The following is a 12,687-nucleotide window of genomic DNA, read 5'->3' on the forward strand; positions in this document are numbered from 1 at the left end:
TGAAACTACTTCAACTACAATCACATAAAGTTTCTGATGAGGCAGAAGGTGTCTGAAACACAAGGAATACAAACATTAAAAAATACCTTTCTGCTGGAAGGTTACCTAGCAAATGCAAAATTCAAAAATCTCCCCAAATTGTAAAGGCATGAAGATAATAAAACTTACCTTTCTGCCTCAACAACAACAAAACAATTTATGAGACGTAAATATCCCTAATAAATATTATTTTCAAACATATTGTCTTGATAAATCATTAAAGACATTAAAATTTCTATTAAAAAAAAAGGTAAACTTATTTTTAAGGGGTCAATCAGGAGATTTTTTCCTTTCTAGTAAACTATTAATGTATTTCTCCAAATTAGCGTTTCTTTTTGTAAGTATTCATTAGTGGCACCACTTAAAATATAAATTTAATTATTCATTTGAGAACAGCAATGCAGTTCACATGTTAAAGAGAATATTTGAAAACATAATTAATAAAATATATTTTGAGGATTAAACATTCAACATTTTAATACATCTCAGAAATAAATATAAGATCATTATATATATATACATGCAAATATATAATATATATATGTATGTGTATATATACATATAAAATACTCCTCTTCTACAGCTCCTCTGATTTAAGATAGCTCTTTATTCTGTGGAAAATCTCCTGTTACAATTAATATTCTAATACAAATTGTGATTAGAATATTTTTACAATTTTTACACAGTGCACTACAGATGACACATTTAAACTGTAATTAATAGCATGGTCATGGCAGGAGACTTTACATAGCTCTTCCCCCAAAGAGGCTGTCACAGCAAGCCATGTTTACTCTGAGTTTGCTGCCTGCATGATCTCTGCTTGTCAGGCAATTTAGAGGGTATGGCACCATTCTTGCAGGAGACTTAGTTCTACTTTTTCAGTTACAGAGTTCAATAATGGGAGACCTTTGCTAGAGGAAGGCTTTCCAGAGGCATACAGGGAGGTGGTGAATGTTCTGGTCCCAGCCCTGCAGCATCATGTGCTGGGTGTGGGCACATGCAGTGTCCGGCAGAACAGAGACTGCTGGTGAAGAGGCAAAGGGATGTCTGGGAGATCAATTCTCTGCTTTGTGGATAATACCCGATGCAACTCCAGTCATAACGATGGAGTTACAAACACCACTGAGCATGATTATAATGCCTCGTTTTTTTCATTTTTCCACTTAAACAACAACACATTTTCAATTCACTTCAGCTATTGCGGATGGTTTTTAAGATACACTTTTTAGCTAATCTGCTTTTCATATACTAAGCATTTATATAGCAAGTATATATTAAAGATTTTTTTCCATTATCCAGATAAAAAAAATTTTTATAAATTTTGTCAAAAAATGGAACTAGACCTATGCAATGCTCTTATTTTCATATTCAGCTGAAGTATTTTACCAAATGCCACATGAGAACAAAAGCAGTACCAGGAAATGCAATGTACTGGCATGGGTGAGGCCTCATTAAAATTTAGGTCTCGTGAGAGAAGAAAAAAAAGGGTCAAGTGCATTTTTGTAACAGGATCAGAAATGTCCACTGCCTGTGTATAAGTACAAAAAATGGTTGCAAAATTGTTTAATCTAAGAAACTTAAGAGTAATGCATTTTTATGAAACATTTTTAATATATCTTGCTTAAGTTTACAATAAATACCAAATAGAATGAAACTCTTTCATTTTCAGATCCTAGGTAAATAAACACAGAAGGCAAACCCAGTATGCAGGTTTTTTTTTTCTCTTAATACTTTACAGAGAAGCAGTATCTAAATGCTTTCTGGGCTGGAAAAGCGTTTTAACCCAAGTCAGACTAGAGTATGACTAAATGGCACAGAAATTTCAAGAATCGGTTTGTGTGGGAAAGGTGATAAGAGCCATCCTAATGTAGGCAGTATCTGGCATAGAGGCATCCTGCAAGGTCAAGTCAGCATGATTCAAGACCTGATATCTAGATATAATATTGGCTATTTGAATTGATATTCTGAGTAAATTAATTTTTCTCATTCTCACTCTTACCTAGTTCTTGCTGCTGAAAATAAGTTTTCTAACCCAGAAGAAGGTATTTTTGTAGACATTGGTTTCTGAAGAGAATTTTTTTGGTGATATGTGTCCTAAATTTTATATGGGTGAAACAGCATAGTTCTTCTCTGCTTTTATCTCTAACATTGATATTATTTATATTGTTTCATTTAATATAGGAGGAAAGCAAATCCTTTCAGCAACAAATAGGTGCATGGTCTAATTCAGAAATTGACAGTGTGACTCTAAGTTAGGCCTGGAAACTTGCAAGGGTTTTAAGCCTTTTTATTACATTGTTAATGCTATAATCTACACAGCATGAAGATAAAACCCATAAATATCTCAAAATGTAAATAAAAAGAGCATTATGGGGAACCTTGAATCATTTTAACCAGACCAAGACTTAAAACAAATCATAACACATTCCAAACACTTGTGGTAGAAAACCTGAGGTTTAGGTATCTGATAAAATAATTTATTCTGCTGTCAGTGGTCCTTTAGTGGCTATGGAAGTACAAGGGATCAATGCAATAGGATGCCTATTTCATTGCTCCTCAGCTGCTCATAATGGTTAAATACTTCAAAGTATTTTAGTGATGCATACATTTTAATAAGGATGTGACATATCATTTGGTTAAGCATTGGAACAGACTGCCCAGGGAGGTGGTGGAGTCACCATCTCTGGAAGTGGTCAAAAATGATTGGACATGGCACTTAGTGCTAAGGTTTAGTTGGTGGGGTGGAGTTTAGTCAAAGGTTGATGATCTTGGAAGGCTTTTTTAACCTAAATGATTATCTGATTCCATGATTTCATTTTACATATAAGCTGAGGCATATAATATAGTTCCATGCCTTCTTGGACAGAATAAAATATTGCAATTCTAAAGTTTACAGTTTGGTATTATTTACATCTCGTATCACTAGTCCCATTGTTTTTACCTTTATTGTTATGCTATATTATGTTGTTATGTTATGTGAATTTTTATTACTATTGAGTAACCTTTTTAGTTTTTAAAGGAGAAGCAAATATCTTGCGGTCAGTGTAGGTATGCATTTATAGAAGAGGAGAGAGGTGCCGTGTGCTCTCTGTAGGAATAAAGAAGAAAAGAATCTGTTAACAGTGTACAAAAACTAGGACAACTGAGAAATACAAAAGAAAACTACCAGTTTTGCAAGGTTCTACTTACCAAGACTAGTCTTTGCTTTTTGACAAGTGGATATTCTTTAACATTAAGGTAAATATCAGATTATATGCCTAGGCTGTTTTATGATATTTGTAATATATATTTGTTACATATATATCCATTCATCAGATGGCATTATAAACCGTGTTGGTCTGGCTTTTATGGCTATTTTTTATCTCATTTCATGGGAACTTCACAGGACAGTATGGTGTACCATCTACTATAAATTGTGCTATTTATGGTGCAGGACACACTAGCATTAATATAAAAAGCCTTTTTCATCATAGAAGTTGGGGATGACATCATAAATGAACTAAAAAAAAAAAAAAAAAAAAAAAAAAAAGTGATTCTGAGGCCTCTAGGCCTCTAGGATTACCCCCTTAGGACATGTACAATGTCAAGGAACTTCTGAGAGTTGCTGAGTGTCATCACCTTGTACAGAACTGCCTGGAAAGTAAGAGCAGCATCCTGAAAGCTTTTCAGAACCTTAAAAGCAAAAAGAGGCATTTGACTCCCCAAAGTGGCTGTAATTTTCTTTCACCCACAACACTCCAGCAGTGTGACTCATACTACCCTACCCACTCCTGAACTGTAACTAGCCAAACAAAGGTTTTCATTTACTCTTGACTACTGAATGAACTGAATAGGTCTTGCAGCCAGAATATGCAATAATGCAAACTGTCTCATATGCAGTAGCATGGCATCCTCTCTGTGCTAACACACAAATGTTTTTTCCCAGAAATTATGCAAAATGCTGATGTAAGTCCCAGGTGAAGGGGGAGGAGGAGAGGGGGAAAGGAAGAAAGACTACAGAAATATATAAAGAATCCGTTTGTTTAAATCAAATTATGGTCTGCAATATTAACTAATTTCAGTAGATCTGATCTATTTCTGACTTCCAGGAGCTTGAAAAAAGTTTTCTGCACATTTTTTTATGCGCATTTTAGAGGTTCTCCCACACAGATTCACAGCAGTAGCAGTACTTGGGGTTCCTCATCACATTGGCAACTGGTCAGTACAATTTCTTCTGGTCACTAGATGGCAGAATATGTGTTGACTTAGAAGCACAATCTTCCATTTACTTAAACTGTGACTTTCTGTTTCATTTTCACTATAAAATTATCTCTCATATATATAATATATATATAATAAATATCACTACATTCAAAGGACTGAGGGGTTTTTGTTTTCTTCTTTATTTTTAGTTATTCTTTTGTAGGTCTGAAGATTACTAAAACCCCAACAAAACACCCAAACTGAATAAAATACTAGTTGCAGGGCTTTTTTTCCCCCTTCTTGATTTTTTTTTTTGTCTGTTTGTTGTTTTTTTATTCCCTTACAGTAAGCCCTATGACAGAAGCAAATCTGAGGAGCATTCTCACTGTAGCAGGGTAGCCAGGCCCCACAAGGAAGTGTTTGTTCTCTAATGCTGCATTGGCAGGACACAGCTTCAGGGCATCAGTGAATACCGTCTGCAGCACAGATTTAAGCTATAGCTTTCTATGGGAACCCCTGAAAATGATATTTCCTCATGAGGCAGGCAAGTTGCCAAAAGGGTAACGTAACTATCAGCTGAATTAGATTTCCATGGGAACCTCTTCTTAGTGAATGTGGAAAACGTTCTTAAAACAGACTTTGCTTATTCCTACATAGATCCTGGTCCCATAAAAAGTCCCCTTTTGGCTCTCCAAAACAGTATAGAAGAACTTTGATCAAACTGAATGGAATAATTTCTTTCACTAGAGTGAATTAAGATCCGAACGGAGCTGTATTAATGAAAACAGTGAGAAAAATATGCTAGTACTCATGAAAACATGGAAAGGATTTTATGATAATGGAAATAGGAAAGGCAAAAGCATTTGTACTAAAACAAATAGATATTTGTATATTTTTAGAATTGTACTAAATTATTGTATTTTATCAAGTAAAAGGTAAACATTTGTAAGAAATTAGATACAAGATTTCTTTTCTCTCATAGACAGAGCTATCCTAATACATATATGTACATCTCTCAAAAAATTAGGGAAAATAATTATGTATTCTGAACAGTCAACATATTGTACAAAGGCAATTAGTTTATATTCATCTCTAGGGAGACCCATTTACTCCTAGGACATAACTTTGGATTAATACCACTGCAGGTATTTTTAATGACGTAAGAGATGAAATATTGCTGAATTAAAATATAAACTATAGCGCAAATCCCAAGGAGCTAGACTTTCTCATGGCAATGCAATCTGATGTCTCTCTGTGCATCTCTGCAGTGACTCTCTTGGGCAGCCATTATCTTTAGTGGGATCTGAACCTGTTTATTTATGGTTACAGATTTAATCAGTGAAGAAAATCATAAAGATTTAATATTTCTTATTTTTCAATTTGCAGAGAATGTTGAAGCCATGCAAACTCTATTACTTGCCTTCCTGGCCTCAGTTGCTCATCACCATACACCTAGGCAGGAGAAACTAAGCATAAAAATCTAGTGAAGTGACTCATACCTGTTCAAAATCAATGTAAAATGTCACCACAGAAGGTAGTGTGTTTTCACAGAATTTTGCAGAATTATAACTAAGCAAAGAGGAAAAGGAGGAGTGGATGGAAGCCTAAACTGCAGCTTCATCCCTTTTTATATCTACCAAATCTGATATTTGTAATTATCATGACCAGGTAGGTAGTAGTAGTGTTACAGTGCTCTGTAGTTCACGTTTTTCCCATTCAAATACTTCCCTAGTAATCCATCCCAAAATGGTTGTGTTCAAATAAAATTACCAATACTGATAAAAAGCACTTTACATTTTCAAGTTTAACATTTAAAGCATGTAAATTGAGCAGTATGTTATTCTCTCATATTCCATATTTTTCTCAAAAGATTCATAGATGTAATAACATATTAAAAAATGAAAGCACAGGGGTTTACCTTTATAAATTTTTACTTTTTAAAATGAAACACTTTTAATGCATTCTCTTGTACTTTCATCGTTTGAATGTTTCTACTACAATAACTTATTCATGTGTAGCCTTTAAAAATTTAAATCATGGTATAATAATAATTCTTCAGTATCTTCATTTTTTCTTTATGTTTCATACTATTTTACTTCTGCATTAAGTATTTTGCTTTTGCCATATATTTAATTAATTGAATTACTGATATAGTTAGCTAGTGGAGGAGTTATTTCAGAATGGCATCATTTTTATATGAACACTTTTTCTTGCAGCAAGCTATGTGGTTATTACACACAGGCTTGTTTGTATGTGCCTCTTTATTGTTCTGTACAATTAAAAGTCAAGAGACGATGACTGAGAATAAACTGTAATTTCCTAAGCTATTCTTTAATTCAATAATTCTTATTTTCTGTTCTAGAAAATAAGGAAACTGTAGAAAGCAGTACTCACAAGGACATCTAGACTCTTTCCTTGCTCTGCAACTATTTAGCACAGACATTTCTGTAGATGGTTGCCTAATCTCTTCTAAATGATAGAAACACGATTAAAATATGAGATGAATTATCTATGAATTTTTGACAGGGAAGTTTACACTCTGTGAAAGGTTCTAAAAGTGCATGAAGAGAAGAAACAAGTATCAATATTTTAAATAACAGGTACTGCAAACTGTAATCACTAAGAAGAGTTAAACTGAGTGTAGATTTTTTTTCAGAATGACAAAGCTTCTAGGTGAAGCTAAATTATATTGCATGCCTTTTAAAGAGCATTTTCTTGTCCTTGTTTAAGTCTCCTAAATTGTTTTTATGAGAAAATAATAAAAAATGAAAGAAGTGTTGCTGGATGTGAATTTTGCACATTACATTTTTATCATTTGTGATACCACAAAGCTGGCTGTTTTGTATACAGACATCATGGATGGCTGCTAAATTTTATGCAGAGAAGAGAAAAATAAAAGTAAAGGACAAGAGCCTTGGCTGTTGTAAAATGGCAGACTAAAGTTTGTAGGCTGAGAAGGTGTACTAGGAGGTGTTTACCAAAACCAGAGACCTACTACTCTGAGTTAAAAGGTTTACATAACTAGTTCACAAGGGTAAGTGCCCTTGCTGACTGTCACTTGCAGGTTAATTAACACACACATGCAGTTTCAAATATATTGTTCCATGCAGCTCATCATAGGAGATCTGTGTATGGCACACTGCCCTGATAGAAAGGGTGTTGCAATACTTTCCAAAACAGACCTGGAACCTCCTAAAAGGTATTTTATGGTGTCATAAGTCCTCTCTGAACTCCTGTGGGACACCTGTTGTTCTAAATATGAGTCATAAATAACTCTTCTCTAGTCAACAGAATAACCTTAGTGGGAAAAGACAACACAAATGAAAGGAAACCCAGTGATTCAAATTCAAACCTCAGATAAAATTTTCACAATCATAGAATTGTTAAGATCAGAAAAGACCTCTAAGATTACCTAATCCAACCATCACCACAGCACCACTATGATGTTCACCTCTACACCATGTCCTCAAGTGCTCATATCCACACATTTTTTGAACACTTCCAGAGATGGTGACTCTATCACTTCCCTAGAGAGTCTGTTTCAATGCTAAATAACTAAACTGAATCTTGAAATAAATCTAAATCCTTCCTTCAGAAATACATGCACAGGATTTTAAGTAGGAAAGCACACAATACATCTAACCAAAAACTATAAATGAAAATCTCTTTGACCTAGATATTTTGGGATTTTTTGGAAATATATTAGATGTTTGCACTGGCTTTAATAAAAGCACTTTTCTATGTCTCTGAGATTATGATTTCACAGTCAGACCCAGCAATTCATTTAATGTTTTTAAGGAGTCAAATATTTCACTGAGGCTAAAACCCAATGTTCTCCTTCACTCTTACTGCATAACCCACACTTGAAAAAAGTATCTCAGTGCATCTGCTAACATGTCCTTCTTAGCTCTATGAACCGGTGTCAGAGAATACCATGGCTTATTTTACAGGTATTGCCCATGTAATGTTTCTATAAAAGCAAACTAACTGTTCAGTTTCAGATCTGAGCTAAACAAAGCACAGTTTCTCAAACACCTCTCGCAGAAGTTCATAATGAAGCCTGCATTAAAGAACAATGGAGGTGCAGGATTTCTCACCTACTTAACACCAGAATAAATACCCTATGTCATAATATAAAATAATAATAGAAAAAAAGGAGCAGAAGGTTTGACCTAGGAGCAGATGTCTTCCACAAGCATAATCCATCTGATCACAGTGTACTACTCTTAACACAGGAATAACTTTACTGGATTGAGCAGATGAATACATTAGAATTAGTGAGACTGCAGTAATGATGCCCTACTGGTCTACCAATTACATAGATTACTCTGACATCCTATAATGCTGGCTTTTACAACATACATATTTTTAAATAAACTTTTTAAAATGTTGTTTTTCAGCCATGTCAGAGATTTCTACTCTGTCATAGCAAAATGCCTTCTGGGCCACTTCACTGATTAAATTAAAAACACAATCTAGTTGACACAACATTGATACTCACAGGGAAAATCATGGAGATGACACTACTGAAGTGGTACATCTTCAGAGATGGAAGAGCATGCTTGTCTTTCATCAATGAGCATCAAACTAACTGATTCTTATTATTCCCATATTCTGGTGTGATGTTACACACTTGAATCACTTAAAATTCTCATGCATGTCCTACAAATATTATTGTAGCAATCTATACCTTTTGACCTCCACAATGATTAACTGAAGTGTACTCTATACTGTTTCTCTTACACATGTCAAAAATAAGGATCTTTTAGAAGTGTCTATTTCATGATGGCTACACAGGATACATCTTACATAATTCATTTCAGCTTGTCAGCATAACATGCAATGTGGCTACCTCAAAGCTTTCTTAGCTCACCATGGACCATCATTTGCAGAAATTATGCCAACAGTCAAGATACATGAATACCTGGAGATTGCAAGCAGGGATTTTTTTCAGTGAAGGTGTTTAGTTCTGGACTTAGAACTATAGAGTTTGCAATACTCATTACTCAGGAATCTCTGACTGTAACTTAAATAAATGCATTCTGAAAATGACCTAGTGCATACGGACATAAAAAAACCTTATACATTTTGGAGAAGTCTGCAGCTTGTTATGTTTTACTTAGAGCACACAGACTTTCCATTAACAGCTAGAGACCTGTAACTGGGATGTGTATCAAGGCTCTCTAAGAGAGGCTTATGACTTGAATCTCATCCTACTGCTCCTAACTAGAAACATCTTTTTGAATAATCCACAGTGCTGATTACACATCTGCCCACAGATAGCCTATAAATCTCTCAAAATACCTCTACTCTACTGCCTAGAAAGGGCTAGAAAAGAATGGGTTCACTTCAAAGCTCAATAAAACAGCTTTTATACAAAGCTATTTTCAAATTAAAAAAAAAATCTAATTTGTCTAAAATTAGGCCTCTGTCTCTTTTGTGTTTGGTCTCTGAAAATCTCCTAATTGTTTCATTACCAGAAAGAAGTCTACTGTAGGCATGTAGAGTGGAATATTTACATTAAAAAATTCTGAATCAATATATTAAATTATGCTCACTAGAGACTTTTTTGACTGTCCTACCAACAGCAGAATTATATGTATGTACAATGGCTCCAACACTACTACCATAATCAAGAGATTAGATATATTTCATATTCAATTAAGTGATTAACAGGTAACTTCAAAAACATAATAAGGAAGAGGAGATCATAAGTCCAGAAAAATCAGACAAAAACCCACTATCTTGACCACAAAAATTATGCAACATTCAGTCAAGAGCATGAGCATGTTAAGTAGGCTGAAATGTTTATGTTGAAGCTCATAAGGTAGCAGTTCTCAAAAGACCAGAAAAAAATCCCAGCTTTAGACCTAATACAGGTTGCTCATTTTGTGTTGATCTGGTGGAATTTTTTTTTATATTTTCCCAGATATATTTAAGATTCATCTGTTTTTCTTTAAAATGTTACTTCAACTTGATATTAATTCACATCTCAAAGTAAATGAAGTAATTCTAAAAACTAAAGTATTATGAAATACATTTTTGGTTTTTAAAAATCATTATTTGTTTGATATGTAAGTAGGAAACTCAACTAAAATCTGTTTAAGGAATCCTAGGTTAAAAAAGTAACGTGCCATTAGTTTTAATGAAGGTTTTGAAAGTAATGCAGCAGTAGGTCTGCAAAGCCTGACTGAACTGCAGTGCTCTGTGCCAGAACTGACTCTGGACTCAAGGTACTTACATTGGCAGTCAGAGAAGTTTATTTCCCAGAATGACAGCAGAACCCATTGATGCAAGATATGGTTATACCAATGCCCACATGCTAATATATGTAGAACATCTCCAAAGGATAGCCTGGGTGCACAATGTCTACCTCTGGGAAAAGGGCTTAATACCATATAACTGCACATGTATAGAATTTGGACCATAGAACAGATGTTTCCATTTTGTCCTTTCATGCAATTTATGCTTTTCAAAAATCATTACAGGTTCCCAAAAGACATGACAACGCAATTTTTTATATAACAGATTTTGTCCAAAAATAAGTCGTTACTGTTACCCTCTACTGGTAATGGAAGTTAGCACAAATATAATTTTGATCACTTTATGGTGCATGTCAATGATTTCTTACTATCAAAATAATAGACTTGTCTATTTTATTCTACTTCATGTTGTGGTTTTAATACATTAGAGTAACATTACCTACAAATTACAATACTTTGACCTCCACCAGTGTAAATCAAAAGTAATGAAATAACAGAATTAAATGTGCATGTAACTGCTGTGTGAGCAAAACTGGCTCCAGACAGATTAATTTATCTGGTTTTGAGCAGAACACAGGACTGCCAGACCCATAATAATGATTTTCTAGCTTCTAACTCTATGTTCTGCTAGATCATGAGGATTCTTCTTCATATCCATACTATTTAATGCTTTAGATTACAGGAACAATTGCAGCTAGTTAGAGAGTGATTTCACTAAATCCTTATTCATGATGAGGTCAGCTTGGATTTGCCTCTAAGTAGCAGTTTTTAAAAATGTAATCACAATAAATTATTCACAGTATTAAAAATGAGACAGTGCAATAATCCAGGAGAAAAAGTGCCAGTAGGGACAATGTTTTTCTTTTTGCTGTTCTCTTAATATTCCAAGACCCATCACTGTTACTGACTTGACATGTTACAGTTGTATTCACTGGGTATGTACTAAACTGCAGTTAGGAATATCAGCCACTACATCTTTTAAACATTTCCATGGCACAGCATGGGCAGCTTGCTAAAAGAGCAAGAATTTATTAAAAATAGTGAAACATTTGTGCAGAGTAAAATTATTATATGGAACCACTGGATAATTGGTGCTCTTCTGAACAAATGCCTGTAGCAATAGAGAAACACACAAATTTTAATCTGAAAAGAAGATGCTATTCAAAGTACATCAATAAAACTTAAACCACCTGATATTAGAGTCAACTCCTTTTTTTTTTTTTTTTTTTGTGTAAGGAAGGATAAATCCCTTATCTTGTATTTATAGTTGAAGCAAATTTTAAATCACACACCAGTTTCAAAAACTAGCTGTAGATCCAGACTTGAGACTAACTGTTGGAGAGATGCATTATTTCCATGGTTATTTAATTACCTAACCCTGGTAGTCAAAACATAGTTTAGGAATTCTGAGTTAAAAGACTTATAAATTGAGGATCCAGGGAATGTTTATGACTAATTTGCAAACAGTCTGCATAAATATCACTCATTTAAGACAGAAATTGTTGGCATAGAGTTCCTTTTGGTTTCTCTCCTTACCTTTGCAAGGAGTAGATCCTCTTACAGATCTTGGAAATTTTGAAAAAAGAAATTTACTTGTTGGATACAGAATTTGGTATAGGAGAAAGGAGATTTCTGCAGGCTTCAGAACATCAGGAAAAAGTAGCAGTCCTATTATTAACTAAGCCACATCTAAAGAAGAAAATCAGCCAAGCAGAAAAATGGATGAAGAAAAAGAAAGGAAAGGGAAAAAAAAGGAAAAAATAAAAACCCAAGCCAAAAAAAACCCCCAAAACCCCCAACCTATCAACCAACTAACAAAAAAACCCCTGAAGCCACGTCTCTCCAGAAGCAAAGGATTCACATATGCTTACATGTCTGATCAGGGCCAGTCTGACTCTGCTCAGCCCAGGAAGATTATAAGGTTGAGGAAGGCAGTAACAATCATCAGGGCTTCTGTTTTCATTGGCTGTTCATGAACTTCACTCAGAGCATCCTCAAGGTATATAAGATGAATGGTACTGGTTTTTAACTGCTCTGGTTTTAACTAAAAATTTAGTATGTTATATATATACACACTCATTTAATCATTGTTTGCTATTGTCTCTAAGCTAAATAACCTCTCTTTAAAATGTCACAAGAAAATTGCATGTGATTATATTGATTCATTTTAACATGATATAGTAAAGAAACAGGTAAACAATAA

General features: G+C 34.2%; 1 protein-coding gene across 13 annotated transcripts in view; it reads right to left on the reverse strand.

Moving 5' to 3' along the window:
• Positions 1-12,687, reverse strand: part of ADGRB3 (adhesion G protein-coupled receptor B3) — a 446,612-nt gene that overhangs the window by 269,750 nt on the left and 164,175 nt on the right. The gene's annotated exons all lie outside the window — the stretch shown is intronic.

Source organism: Lonchura striata, chromosome 3 (assembly GCF_046129695.1).
Source record: "Lonchura striata isolate bLonStr1 chromosome 3, bLonStr1.mat, whole genome shotgun sequence".
NCBI lineage: Eukaryota > Metazoa > Chordata > Aves > Passeriformes > Estrildidae > Lonchura > Lonchura striata.